This window comes from Phacochoerus africanus, chromosome 11 (assembly GCF_016906955.1).
Source record: "Phacochoerus africanus isolate WHEZ1 chromosome 11, ROS_Pafr_v1, whole genome shotgun sequence".
NCBI classification, from domain to species: Eukaryota; Metazoa; Chordata; class Mammalia; order Artiodactyla; family Suidae; genus Phacochoerus; species Phacochoerus africanus.
The window spans coordinates 115,080,410-115,095,204 of NC_062554.1; the positions used below are offsets into that span (position 1 = coordinate 115,080,410).

The window sequence follows — 14,795 nt, forward strand, 5'->3', positions numbered from 1 at the left end:
CGGCTAGGGATCTACTCCCATAGAGCACAACCGCTGCACAGTAGAGAGGTGATAACACTGCATGATATACTTAAAAACTTGCTAAAAAGGTAGATTTGATGTCAAGTGTTCTTATTACAAAAATAAGCAAACATATTACATAACTAAGTAGGGTGGGAGGAAACTTTTGGGAGGCAATGGATATGTTTATGGCACATATGGTAATGGTTTCACAGGTGTACAGTTACCTCCAAACTCATTAAGTTGTGTTCGTTAAAAACACTTGACCCTTGGGAGGAGTTGTTGTGGCACAGCTGAAACGAATCTGACTAGTATCCATGAGGATGCGGGTGTGATCCCTGGCCTCAATCAGTGAGTCGGGGATCCAGCATTGCTGTGAGATGTGGTATAGGCCATAGGCCGACATCTGCAGCTCTGACTCGAGCCCTAGCCTGGAACTTCCACATGCTGCGTGTGCAGCCCTGAAAAGAAAAAACAAAAAATAAATAAACACTTGACCCTTGAAGAACACAGGTTTGAACTGCCCAGGTCCCCTTGTATACAAATTTTTTTCAATAATATACACTATAGTACCACATGATCAGTACCACACCATCAGTGGCTGAGTGAATCCACCAACACAGAGTTACAGATAAGAAGAAACCAAGGATTCAGAAGAACCACCGATACGGAGGGCCAACTACAAGTTATCCTCAGATTTTCAGCTTCCCAGGGGGTCAGTGTCTCAACCCCTGAGTTGTTGAAGGATCACTGTAGTTTTTTGCCTATCAATCATACCTCAATAAAGAAGGGTTGCTGAGCTTGCTATTCAAAGGAGCCTGGGGTCAAAGAAAACAGAAGGTCTCCAGAGAACTCACTACTCAGGCAGCATTGAAAAAGGACAGCCGGCCAATCTGAATGGTCTTCATTTACCCAGTTGGATGGATATCTATCTATTGTATACAAATACATCTCTTTTTTACTGAGGGTGCAGAATTCACAACTGCTTTCTTAGCATACTTCTGCCAGTCACCAATCTTTTTTACATTTTTATGTTTAACGTAAATAACTTTTTAAAAGTTTTCCACTTTGCCTGTGTCAAGAGCAGATGTTTTGAAAGAGCACAGTTGTGAAAACAAACATGTGATGGCCTAAGGAGTTAGAGAGAATGCCAAAGAAAACACTTTTCGCAACAAGAGGGGAAAGTATCACGGGGAAGAGGACAGAACAGGGGTTTCGCTGCTTTCCTTACGTTGCTTGTTATGAGAACAATTAGCCTGGCACTCACATTCCCTAAGGGATTCTTTTAAAAAGTGGACGCAGAGTAAATAGGACTCCATAGTTACAATAAAGAGCTGATGGAAGTGTTCGCAGCAGGAACCGATATCATACTCTATGAATAATTTTACAACATATGCAATCTCAACATTTATGTATTCTGTCACTTCGGTCAGAGGTAACTCAGGCAGTGTATTTAATCCTAAAAAAAATTCTCCAGACAAGAAACTCTTTCCCTAGAGCCCAAAGAGCCCACAAAGTCCTACCTTCTCAGATTCTCAAAGCTCAGCTGGGGTAAGGATAATTGACAGGCAAGCTTAGACCTACTTTGAAGTCTTTTGCAAAATGAAGAATCCATTTATAATGCACATACCAGCCCTAAAGGGATGTTTGAAATCTTGCCACTCATCTTAATAAGATTTCTTAAAATGCTATTTAGCCAGTAATTATTTTTAAGTTTTCCCCACTTGAAGAGCTAAGAGCTAAAGAGCATATTTTATATATATATAGTCAAATGAATATTTCTTATTTACAGACAAAGTGGATGAATTAAAATAGTTGTTTTGAACTTTCTTTAGAGAATACTTTTTTTATATTCTGAATATCTTCCAATTCAGTCTTTTTTTTTTTTTTTTTTAAGAAAATGTTGAGTTCCTTAAATAGCAACCTTCAAATTAGGTTTGAAATTCAGAAATACCATGGTGCCTTCCAGGATGAGGTTCTTAAAGGTCTTTACCTTCCTTCTTGAGTAAGATGCTGGGTAATGGAGGGTGCTTTCAGCATCCTGAGGCAGGGATTGTTATAAACGCAATGGAAGAGAAGCCTTGCTCTGGGCCCTGCTGGGGCCTCTGACCAGCAAAGAGAAACACTGTCTTCTTGTGACATTATTGGCCCTTAGCTACAAAGGGCCAATTCATTTATCTTGAGTGAACCAACTTCAGCTGAGCTTCCTCCCCAGGAGGAAGACTGGCTGCTAAAAAATTCTTTTTGCCAATGCTCGCTTTCTGAATAAAGTACTCACAGTTGACAGATTGCTTTCACATGCATTACCTTGTTTGCTGTCCTCCACTGAGAGTATGCCATGGCCTCAGGATGCCTGGCATACAAAGAGCATTCAGGACCATATCCAGATTTTGACATTTGGTGAAGTTTGGAGTTGAGTTTAGATCCTGGCCAAATGCTTACTTGCAGGTGACCTGGGGACATAACCTAATCTTTGAGCACCTCTAACCCTCACAGTAGAAAAGGCTATATGAGAAATATAAGGTAAGGTAATGTATAAAAACATACACTCAAGGGTGGTTGCTCAGAAAAATGTTAGCTTCCTTGTATACAAGGGCCTCCAGGTGAGGACATACACCAAGAGCTAGAAAAGCTGGGAATCTTTCCATGGGAGGCAAATTTGAAAAGGAAGACTACTCAACAAATAAATGCTGGAGAGGGTAAGGAGAAAAGAGTACCCTCCTACACTGTTGGTGGGAATGTAAATTGGTACAACCACTATGGAAAACAGTATGGAGGTACCTCGGAAAACTAAACACAGAACTACCATATGACCCAGCAATCCCACTCTTGAGCACTTTCCTTGGAAAAAGATACATGCACCTTTAAGTTCATTGCAGCACTATTCACAATAGCCAAGACATGGAAACAACCTAAATGTCCATCAACAGATGAATGGATCAAGAGGATATGGTACATATAAATAATGGAATACTACTCAGTCATAAAAAAGAACAAAATATTGCCATTGGCAGCAACACGGATGGAACTAGAGACTCTCATACTAAGTGATGTAAGTCAAAAAAAAAAATGACCACATGACATCATATATCTGGAATCTAATATATGATACAAATGAACTTTTCCACAGAAAAGAAACTCATGGACTTGGAGAACAGACTAGTGGTTGCCAAGAGGGAATGGGATAGACTGGGAGACTGGGGTTAACAGATGCAAACTATTGCATTTGGAGTGTATAAGCAGTGAGGTCCTGCTGTATAGCACAGGGACCTATATCTAGTCACTTATGATGGAATGTGATGGAGGATAATGTAAGAAAAAGAATGTGTATATATATGCATGTGACTGGGTCACTATGCTGTACAGTGAAAACTGACAGAACACTGTAAACCACCTATAATGGAAAAAATAAAAATTTTAAAAAAAGAAAAGGGAAGCCTGATAAAGGAATCTCTCTCCAGCTTCCTACAACCTGTGATCAAGGTCATGGAGACACATAAGAGGGAACTGGAAAAGAGCCTGGCCCTTGCTCTGTGCTGGCCACGGAGAGGCCTTCCTGGATGAAGAGGAATATCAAGGTGCCATCATTTTGTGCTCATTTCCCTGGCCTACTTGTTCTCCTCAAGCTTCACTTGTGACCAAAGATGTCTCGTGAACATAGGGTTGGCATTAAGCTCAGTATGGAGCTCTGGGGTCAGAGTATGTATGTGACAAGAGACGCAGAGAGAAACAAGAGGGAGGTGGCAATGCCTCGAGAGGGCCTGCAGGAAGTGGGTGAAAGGAAGCCATGCGGATTGATAGCTAACACCTAACAAGGTAAAGGAAGACAAGGCCTGCACAATGATACACTTGGTGTATAATCAATGTGAAACAAAACACATTTTTAGAGCTGATGGGGTTGTTCCCCAGTGAAGAACCCAGTCCAAATTGAGAGACCAACTCTCTCTCAGATGCTCTGCTGAGTTCAAGGCAATTGGATCTATATTAGAAAACTGAAGTTGGAACCAGTATTATAGATTGAGTTGTGTCCTCCCCAAATTCATATGTTGAATCCCTAACCCCTCAATGTGACCGTTTTTGGAGACAGGACCTCTAAGGGGGTAATTAAGGTGAAAGGTGGTCAGTCTAGAGAATTGGGGGTGGGGACTTAATCCTATAAGGCAGGTGTCTTACAAGAAGAGAAAGAGACCAGAGAGCTCCCTCTGTACAGAGAGAAAAGGCCATGACAGGATATGGCGAGAAGGTGGCCATCTGCAAAGCAGGAAGAGAGACTCACCAGAAACCAACTCTGCTGACATCTTGATCTCAGACTTCTAGTGTTCAGAACTCCGAGACAATGATTTCTGTTGTGTAAGCTACCTTTTTTGTGGTGTTCAGTTATGGCAGCCCTAGAAAAGTAATATATGGGAAATTTTAATGACATTAGCTTTCCTTATATTTTCTTGTGTCTAATTATGACATTAGGTGCTCATGATAACCGTTACTGTTAGATCTAGTTGCTTTTTTTTTTTTTTTTTTTGGTCGTCTTTTTGCCATTTCTTGGGCCGCTCCCGCGGCATATGGAGGTTCCCAGGCTAGGGGTCGAATCAGGGTTGTAGCTGCCAGCCTACGCCAGAGCAACAGCAATACGGGATCCAAGCCGCGTCTGCGACCTACACCACAGCTCACGGCAACGCCGGATCCTTAACCCACTGAGTGAGGCCAGGGATCGAACCCTCAACCTCATGGTTCCTCGTCGGATTCTTTAACCACTGTGCCACAACTGGAACTCCAGATCTAGTTGCTTTTTAGTTCCTGCTGAGCCTCATAAATTACCTTGCGACATTTTCTCTTCTTTTTGTACAAAAGATCACTTAGGAGACCTGGTGGAATAATAGGCGAGTAAGCAAATAATAGATGTGCTGCAACAAAAACAGGGTATTTCAATGCAGCCAAGTTGATCATTAACCTTTCACCTTCTTTTATCACCAAGTGTGGAATCAGTAGAAGATGCTAATGAGGCTCAGCATAGGAGTGGGAGTGAAAGATGGGTTTGGGCAGAGACAGGGTGAGAGACCAGGAGGGTGCTGGGAGGGGTAGGGTGGGAGTCTTCACACTACTTATTAGTTTTCTAAAAGTTACAATTTAATATTTATTCATGTATGCTGTGGACTGAGTTGTATTCTTGCAAAATTCTTAGTTGAAGCCCTCACCCCCAGTGTGGCCGTAATTGGAGTGAAGAAACAATTATGACTAAATGAGGTCATAAGGGTGGAGGCTTGATCCAGTAAGATTAGGGAACTTATTAGTGGAGACACCAGAACTCAATTCTCTCTCCCCACCAGGTGAGGACACAGCAAGAAGGCAGCTACCTACAAGCCAAGAAGAGAGCCCACACCAGAAATGGAATCCACTGGCACTTTTTTCTTGTGCTTGGCTGCTGGTAGGTGATCTCAAGGCCCCAGGAAGGCTCTGACTGACAACAGTGTCTTTGTTTGCCTGAGATATAGTCTAACGTGATCAATTTACGTTGGGGCTTTGAGCCACGCCATACCAGTTTTGACCTCTGGAGGAACCAGAGACTAAAAGCTAGTCTTTAGTCTCTAGTCTGTTTCTGGAGGGGATGGAAACAAAGCCAGCCATCAAGCTCTAATTAAAACTCTGGATACCGAAGGCCCTGGTGATCTCCCAATAGGCAATATTTTGTGAGTATCATCACGTCACGCATCATGGCCAGAAGACAATGCCATGCATGACTCCATGGGGTGAGGACAACCAGAACCCATGTTTGGGCCCCTGCCAGACACTGGCCTATGCATCTCTTTCTTCTGCTGATTTTAGTCTCTTTCCTTTCACTACAGTAACACTTTAATTATAAATATAGTACTTTCCTGAGTTCTGTAATCACCCTTGTGAATGATCAAACCTAAGGGTGGTCATGAAAAAGCTCTTTAGGTTTTTTCTTTTTTAAAGATTTTAACTTTGGTTTTTTGGTTTTTTGGGGGTTTTTTTGTTTGTTTGTTTTTGGCTTTTTGGCTTTTAGAGCCTCACCCACGGCCTATGGATGTTCCCAAGCTAGGGGTCCATTTGGAGCTGTAGCTGCCAGCCTACACTACAGCCGCAGCAACGTGGGATCTGAGCTGCGTCTGCGACCTACACCACAGCTCACAGCAATGCCGGATCCTTAACCCACTGAGTGAGGCCAGGGCTCGAACCCGCGTCCTCATGGATGATAGTCAGGTTCATTACCCACTGATCCATGACAGGAACTCCTGTATTGTTTTTCGTTGTAAGTAATAATTTACCTATTTAACTTGTGGTAATTTTAAATGATTGATAATCAGCTCTATCAATCTTTCCCTTTATAGCTTTTGTTTACTTTCTCACTAGAAAAACATATAGGCATTCATCTTTATTTTCTAGTTTTTTACAGTGTCATTGCTCTTTATTTAACTAATTCCATTTGGGATTTGTTATATGCTACCAGGTAAAAATCTATTGCTACTTTCTTCCAAATAGTTTATTAATTGACCAGTACCATTTTTTGAATAGTTATGTTTTTTTACCCTGTTATCGCATGCTAAATTCCCACATATACTAGGGTTTGTATGTGCTCACTCTATTCTGCTGGATCTATAGCACTGTCTTTTCTTGCACAACCCTGCCTTTGCTTTATTGTCTTTATAACACATATTAATATCCCACTGAAGATATCTTTCCTGTTTATCATTCCTATTTAAAATCTTCTTGGCTTACTTTCCTCTTTATTCTTCCGTAAGAAAATTTTATGTGCCCCAAGAAATGATTTACTCAGAACATAAAAGACAGGAGTTCCTGTCATGACTCAGTGGTTAACAAATCCGACTAAGAACCATGAGGTTGCGGGTTTGGTCCCTGCCCTTGCTCAGTGGGTAGGATCCGGCATTGCCGTGAGCTGTGGTGTAGGCCACAGACGCAGCTCAGATCTCACGTTGCCTTGGCTCTGGCATAGGCCAGTGGCCACAGCTCTGATTAGACCCCTAGCCTGGGAACCTCCATATGCCATGGGAGCGGCCCTAGAAAAGGCAAAAAGACCAAAAAAAAAAAAAAATTTTTAAAAAGAACATAAAAGACAAATTAAAATCACTTTGTCAATTTCTATCAACCTCCCCAAATAAAATACTAATGGAGCTTTTTACTAGAATTGCATTAAACTTAAAACTGGGGGGGAAATTGATATACATATTTACAAAACTGAATCTTTCCATGTAGAAACATGGTATGTCCCACAGTAAAAATAAAAAATTTTTTAAAAATTTAAGTTGATATTCTTCATACAAGTCCAGCAAATTTCTTGTTAACCTCAAAGAAATGAGAATTCTTATGGCTCTTAATGCACATTGCTGTATTATCTCCAGAAGTATTCACAAAATTTAAGATTGAAAATGTCCCCCTGCCAGTCTGAGTAGGTAAAAAAACAGTATCTCGCTGTAGATTTAATGTGCACTTCTTTGACTTTTCATGCGGTTGAATGATGTCACATATATTTATTTATTGTATTTCTTTGTGAACTCTTAGCTTTTGCCTATTTTCTATATTAAGAATAATACTTTGACCTAGCAGGTGGAAGTATTTTTCCCTGCACATCATTTGCCTCCTCTTAATTTTGTATATTATAGTTTCTGATACACAGAATTAAAATTTTTCCATCTACACAAATCTATTCTTTATGGTTTCTTCATTTATACTCAGGAAGTCCTCCAATTCAAAGATCATAAGAGTATTTGTGTATAGGTTCTTCAAGTCATTTATATGTTCTTCTATTTGTTTAAATTTTAGGGGGTTCCTGTTGGGGCTCAGAAGGTTACAAACCCAACTAGTATCCATGAGGATGTGGGTTCGAGCCCTAGCCTTGCTCAGTGGATTAAGGATCTGGTGTTGCCATGACCTGTAGTATAGTTCACACACACGGCTTGGATCTGACATAGCTATGGCGTAGGCCAGCAGCTGCAGCTCCAATTTGACCCCTAGCCTAGGAGTCAAACTTCCACCCTTCCATCCTTGGCATTAAGCCTAAAAAATTAAATAAATAAAATTTTAGTTCCCAAATCCACACTGGATTTATAGAAGCTTATGGTATAAATGGATTGGTTTGTTTAAGTCTGCATACTGAACCATGTTCTTTTTTTTTTTTTTTTTGGAAGTTATTCTGTGTCAAAGCTTTTTGGTTTACTTAATTTTTAAGTACAGAATTTCTTGGCACACACTCTTCACTGCAGTAATAAAATGTTCTCATTATTAAAGGAATTTAAGCAGTTACAGCTGAAGCCTTCTTACTAGTGTGTCTAATAAGGTACCTTTTAGTTAAAAAATGTTGAATATCATTCAACTGCCAGCCGCTGTCCCTCTGGGGCTTCTGCGAGTCTTCTGAATGGCTGCAAGAGTTAAAGGGGTTATTTTACCAGCGCCATCTGTAAAAATGTGTTGCTACAATTCACTTGCGTACACAATCCCCCAAGGGTACAAAGAATTAATTTACAATCACCAAGTCTGGCATTCTTACAAGAAAGCTGTTCAACCGAAGGAAAACATAACCCTCTGAGAAATCAAATGGGTCTGGCAGACTGAACTAAGATTTCCAGCAAAGTACTATTTACACAGCAAAGCTAAGGAGCAGGAGAAATCTCTCCTAACATCAAATATCGTACAGTATAGAAAACATTACATTGAATGCCTGAAAACCTGGAGTCCTTGTTCCAACAGCAATGATTTGACCTTGGGCAGATCACTTTAATGAATTCCAATTTCCTCTTATAAAATGGGTGACCTCATACGATTACTGCCAACACTAAATGAGAAAATTTATGTGAACGTAATGTATAAACTGTAAAGCAATGGTCAAAATATTAGTAGTTATTAATTAACCTGGGATTGAACTTAGGCTACTTCTCTAACTAAAGAGATGGCAGCGCCTGCCGTCCTTGGCTTATTCAGCCAGTCTTGGGACGCACTGTCTAGATGCCCACTGCCTCCATTCAAGGCATGCCCCAGTTCTGAACCATGCACACTTCCTGCCCACAACACTCCCCAGGGCAGACATATACATTAGCTTAAGTCTAGGCACCTTCAAGAAGGTAGGAAGGTACTATGTCTAGGCAGGAAAAAGAAGAATAGCATTTACTGAGCCCCTATCACATGTTGAATACTGAAATATACACTAGCAAAATAGAGGTGAGTGAGGACAGTTCTCTCACTTTTTGCCTTAATTTTCTGGCTGTACCAGACTCATAAGGTCTACAATGATCTAACACACACCACTACCAGCCAAAGGGTGTTCACACACATGAACTACATTTCTATCCCTGGGCAGTGTTAGGACTGGGAAAGGGAGAGAATTTACATGCAAGCTGTGTGGAGTCAAAGGAATACTTTTAAAATGATTTATAAGTTTAGCTGGCTCAAAGATGTATTTGTGCATCTGTAAGACTGAGGTCCAAAATTCTTCACAAGAACTCAGGATCAAGTCTGGGCTCTTCTTTCAAGAGGACTCTGCCCAAGTCGCAATAAAGTCAAAACACAGTGGGAAGGCATTGAGGAGGGAAAGGGCATGATCAGATCTGTGCTTTAAAAAGAGTACTCTGAAAAAAATTTAAAAATAAAAGAGTATTCTTGTTACAACGAGGTATCACTTTATACTAGTCAGAATGGCCATCATCAAAAAGTGTACAAATAATAAATGCTGGAGAGGGTATAGAGAAAAGGGAATCCTCCTACACTCTTGGTGGGAATATAAATTGACGTGAACAGTAAGGAAGTTCCTTAAAAGACTAAATATAGAGTTACCATATGATCCAGAAATCCCATTCCTGGACATACATCCAGAAAAAAAACTCTAATTCAAAAAGATATGTGGGAGTTCCCGTAATGGCTCAGTGGTTAACGAATCCGATGAGAAACCATGAGCTTCAGGGTCAATCCCTGGCCTTGCTCAGGGGGTTAACAATACAGCGTTGCCATGAGCTGTGGTATGGGTCACAGATGTGGCTCGGATCTGGCATTGCTGTGGCTGTGGTGTAGGCTGGCAACTACAGCTCCGATTAGACCCCTAGCCTGAGAACTTCCACATGCCGCGGGTGCGGCCCTAGAAAAGACAGAAAGACAAAAAAAAAAAAGAGAGAGAGATACGTGCACCCAAAGTTCGTAACAACACTATCTACAATAGTCAAGACATGGACACAACCCAAATGCCCATCAACAGAGGAATGGATAAAGAAGATGTGGTATACGTGTGTGTGTGTGTGTGTATACATATATAGAGAGAGAGAGAACAGAATATTAGTCAGTCATAAAAAAGAATGGAAGACAAATATCATATGAGTATCACTTCCATGTGGAATCTAAAAAAGATACCAAAGAACTTATTTACAAAACAGAAATAGTCTTAAAAACAGAAAACAAGTTTATGGTTACCAAAGGGGAAAGTGTGGGAGGGGGGTAGGGATAAATTAGGAGTTTGCAATTAACAAATACACACTACTATATATAAAATAAATAACAAGGACCTGCTGTATAGCACAGGGACCTATATTTGATACCTTGTAATAATCTGTAATGGAACAGAAGCTGAAAAAGAATATGTGTGTATCACTTTTCCGTACACCTGACACTAACACAACATTGTAAATCAACTACACTTCAATTAAAAAAAAGAGTACTCTAGGAGTTCCCATCGTGGTGCAGTGGTTAATGAATCCGACTAGGAACCATGAGGTTGCGGGTTCGATCCCTGCCCTTGCTCAGTGGGTTAAGGATCCGGCGTTGCCGTGAGCTGTGGTGTAGGTTGCAGATGCGGCTCGGATCCCGAGTTGCTGTGGCTCTGGCGTAGGCCGGTGGCTACAGCTCCGATTCAACCCCTAGCCTGGGAACCTCCATATGCCGCGGGAGCGGCCCAAGAAATAGCTAAAAAGACCAAAAAAAAAAGAGTACTCTAGTTGCTATATGGACAACAGAGGGGAACACCTCAAGAAGGGAGCAGGAAGGCTTACACGGTGGTAGGTGGCTGATGGCTTGCTCTAGTTCAAGAAAGTTAACTGTGTCCATATCTTCCCAAGGTCACATCTAGTGCCATCAGGTTAACAGACTGAAATACAGAGTCCTGTTGTGGCTCAGCAGAAACGAACCCAACTAGTATCCATGAGGATGCGGTTTTGATCCCTGGCCTTACTCAATGGGTTAAGGATCCAGACCCAGCATTGCCATGAATTGCAGTGTAGGTCTCAGATGCAGCTCGGATCTGGCATTGCTGTGGCTGTGGTATAGGCCAGCAGATGAAGCTCCAATTTGACCCCTAGCCTGGGAACTTCTATATGCTGCAGGTATGGCCCTAAAAAGCAAAAAAAAAAGACTGAAATAGGTCATGGTGTGAGTATTTATACCAAGTAATCTTGCAAATGCTACAAATCCACGTTTCCCTACCTCTCTGCACTCAAGAGCCAGTTTATCAGCACAGTATTGCCTAGAAGGCTTCTACAGGCCATCAGACAAGAGGGGCAGTGGCTTTGAGTTTGATGCATCCTGTTCCCTCAGGCCAGAATGTTCTTATCACAGCTCTCAGCATGGCTAGCTTGTTTTCTCCCTCAGGTCCCTGTTAATAGAGGACACCTCTAACTGCTCAAAGTCTGTCTCCCTCCAACTATGTCCTCACTGTTAGTTTCCTTCCTGGCACCTACCACAATTTATAATCACATATTTTTATGTCTGCTTGTTTGTGTTCTATCTCCCTCACTGGACTGTAAGCTTTGTTAAAAAATTGATCTCTGATTTTTCAGCCTCTAACACAATTCATCAATAAGAAAAATAGCCTGCCTGCAGCCTACAGACAACAGAGACCAATACTGTACCACCTCTGCAGGGTAGACATCTAAGCACCTGCAATAAAAATATACACTTAGGAAAACAGTTGAGACTCTGCAAATAACTCACACACAGGGCAGTGTGTGACAGGCAAGGGCAAGTCCAGGCTTGGAGCCAGTCACTTCCCCAAGTCTAGATCCGGCTAAAGAACCAGGAAGTTCTCACAGTGAAGGTAAGAGTTGAATAAAGACCTAAATGATGGGTGTATTACATTTCTATAGTAGTTCCAAGCTCACAAAAGGAGATTCTTATTTGTCAGAGAAAGTCATTAGGAAGATATGACTAGAGGTTGACCCTAGAGCTAGACCCTAGGCAATCAGAGGCTCCCCACCTGCTCCCCTGGCCTTAGAAAGTACATCCGTACACCACTCCTACTTGAGAATAATTTTCATAGATGCTGCCCTGAGGGAGCAAGGTGTTTGTTGAGACCATCTGGACAGTGTACATGATCAAAGCCAGCTATATAAAACTTTTCAGATTCTGCTGAGCAGATACCAAGATCTACTCATCTTGTGGCCACCCAAGGCAAGCCTTGCACGTAAGTTTCCTTGCTTATTAAAACCATCACCTACCTACCCATCTAGAATGGTATGCGTCTTTTCTCTTCTCCCTGGAATAGTCTCTGCCCTTCATGTACATGGGTCAGTTTGTGAACCAACAGCATTTTTCATGAATTCTTTTATCAACCCAGTGAAGAAAGCAGAGCAGAGATCACTCTTCTCTATATAAAGATGAGAAAGCTGATAAGCATAAAACCAAATTAGGTGTTCCCATCATGGCTTAGCAGGTTAAGAACTCAACATAGTGTCTGTGAGGATGTGGGTTTCACCCTGGCCTTGTTCAGTGGGTTATGTATCCAGCATTGCCACGAGGTGCGGTGTAGTTGCAGATGGAGCTTGGATCTGGCAATGCTGTGGCTGTGGCATAAGCCAGCAGGCGCAGCTCCAATTTGACCCCTAGACTGGGAATTTTCATACGTCCCAGGTACAACCATAAAAAGAAAAAAAAATGAATTAAAGTCCAGATCATCTGCCTCTAAGTTCAGAACTCTTTACACCATCTATTTCCAATTAGAATGTATTTTTTGTACACCTACTATGGGACAAATAAATGAGGGTATGAGGTAAAACAAAACATAATCCCTGACCTAGCTGAGTTAAAAACTTGCAAAACAATTTGAGACTGCTCCCACCATCAACCACCACTTCATGCTAAACTGAGGCTGTGGGAACTCAGAGACAGAGAAAAGTGTGTAGGCTGAGAGCCAGGAGAAGCTGTTACAGAAAGTAAGTTTGAGTTCTGCAGACCAGTCCCAAGGCCCCTTCAATGCAGAGGAGTAGACTTGCATTCACTGTGTCCCTGCTGAACTCATCTCCTTCACTTTCACTGATGAAGACATTTCAGAACAAGGAGGTTCTTTTCTAATCAACAACGTGCTGTACCTGCAAATATCTGACACTGTTACGGCCAGTGGGAGTCTTTTCACTCAGATAATTCCCTGATCAGTCTTGCATCCTCTTGTTTCTTTCTTCTGCTCTGCCATTTTCTACCTACCCAAAATAAGACTGCCATTGCGGATCACAGCTGCATCCCTTTTGATCGCCCACTGCCTATAGCACGTGCAAAAGGGGGCACTAGCAGCCTCCATCTACCAGGTCTCCTCAGAGAGAAAATGTCATGCTGTCCCTGAGCATTACTCTCCTGTGCCCTAAGTGTCAGCTGCTGGTCATGATCCTGCTACCCCTCACAGAAGTCAAGGAGAGAAAGAGCAAGAGAACAGAGGAAGAGGGGAATGTTGTCTCTGATGAGAAGTTAAAGGCCACCAGTTATTGCTGTAGGTGACAGTCCATGACACTAGGACACAAGCTAAGTCTGCCAGTAAAGCTGCTGAATGATTCTACAGACTTGCTTGTGCCCAAGAAGAAAGCATGACCCTTTGCCCCTACCACTGCCACCCAGAACACAACTCGTAAGTAATTACTCAAATCTATCCACCTCATGGGTGGGAAACCCATTTCTATATGTTCTATGTTCTCAATTGCACCTGCTGGAAGATGATCCTGTTCTTCCACGCTTCCCAACCTCTGCTAAAGTTTCAATCAGAATCTGATTTTCTTCCTGGAGGATGACTGGGCCTTTTTCACTTTCTCATTCAAGTAAGAAACAAGCATTTCATTCTATGTGAAATAAACCAGTAAAGCCTCCTGTTAAAATATCTTCTCTCAAGTGTATTTGCTTGCATTGTATGCTTTTCATACCAAGTCCTAAATAGACCAAAAACAGATTTACTTTTAAATAAACATTGTTTCCAGATGTAATCTATGGACGCTGTGAGATGAGGCATTTTAAACCTGTCAGTTTAAAATCCATCAAAGCAAAATACCGGCTATACTTATATAATCTAAAATAAACTGCTAAAATTTTAAATTCTAAATAATTTTCCACAAGGTGAAAATGTCCAAAATTCCATGCGAAAAATACTCTCATTGTCAAAATTAAACAATAAAATGGCAAATCAGACTAAAAGCTTCTATCAACAGGTGAAGAAGATGTCAAAGGGGAAATGTTAAAGGGAGGGATCAATTGGGAGGTTGGGATTCCCAGAGACACACTATACACAATCAATAATAAGAAGCACAGGGAAACCTACTCAATATCCTGTAATGGCCTATATGGGAAAAGAATCTGAAAAAGAATGGATATATGTATAACTAATTCACTTTGCTGTACACCTAAATCTAACACAACATTGTAAGTCAACTATACTTCGACAATTTTTTTTTTTTTCTTTTTAGGGCTGCACCTGCAACATGTGGAAAGTTCCCAGGCTAGGGGTCAAAATGGAGCTACAGCTGCTGACGTAGGTCAGCCACAACCACAGCCACATGGGATCCGAGCCACATCTGTGACCTACACTGCAACCT

General features: G+C 41.5%; 1 protein-coding gene across 4 annotated transcripts in view; it reads right to left on the reverse strand.

Annotated features, from left to right (window-relative positions):
* Positions 1 to 14,795, reverse strand: part of TNFSF4 (TNF superfamily member 4) — a 310,192-nt gene that overhangs the window by 251,630 nt on the left and 43,767 nt on the right. For 3 of the 4 annotated variants that reach the window (XM_047752312.1, XM_047752309.1, XM_047752310.1), the window contains exons 3-4: positions 8,316 to 8,393; positions 4,277 to 4,388 (exon numbers count right to left, since the gene is read on the reverse strand). The gene's annotated coding sequence lies outside the window, so the exon portion shown is untranslated. Of the gene's footprint in view, positions 1 to 4,276; positions 4,389 to 8,315; positions 8,394 to 13,915; positions 14,101 to 14,795 lie in introns of those variants that run through there. The other variant, XM_047752311.1, reaches the window with a different exon arrangement.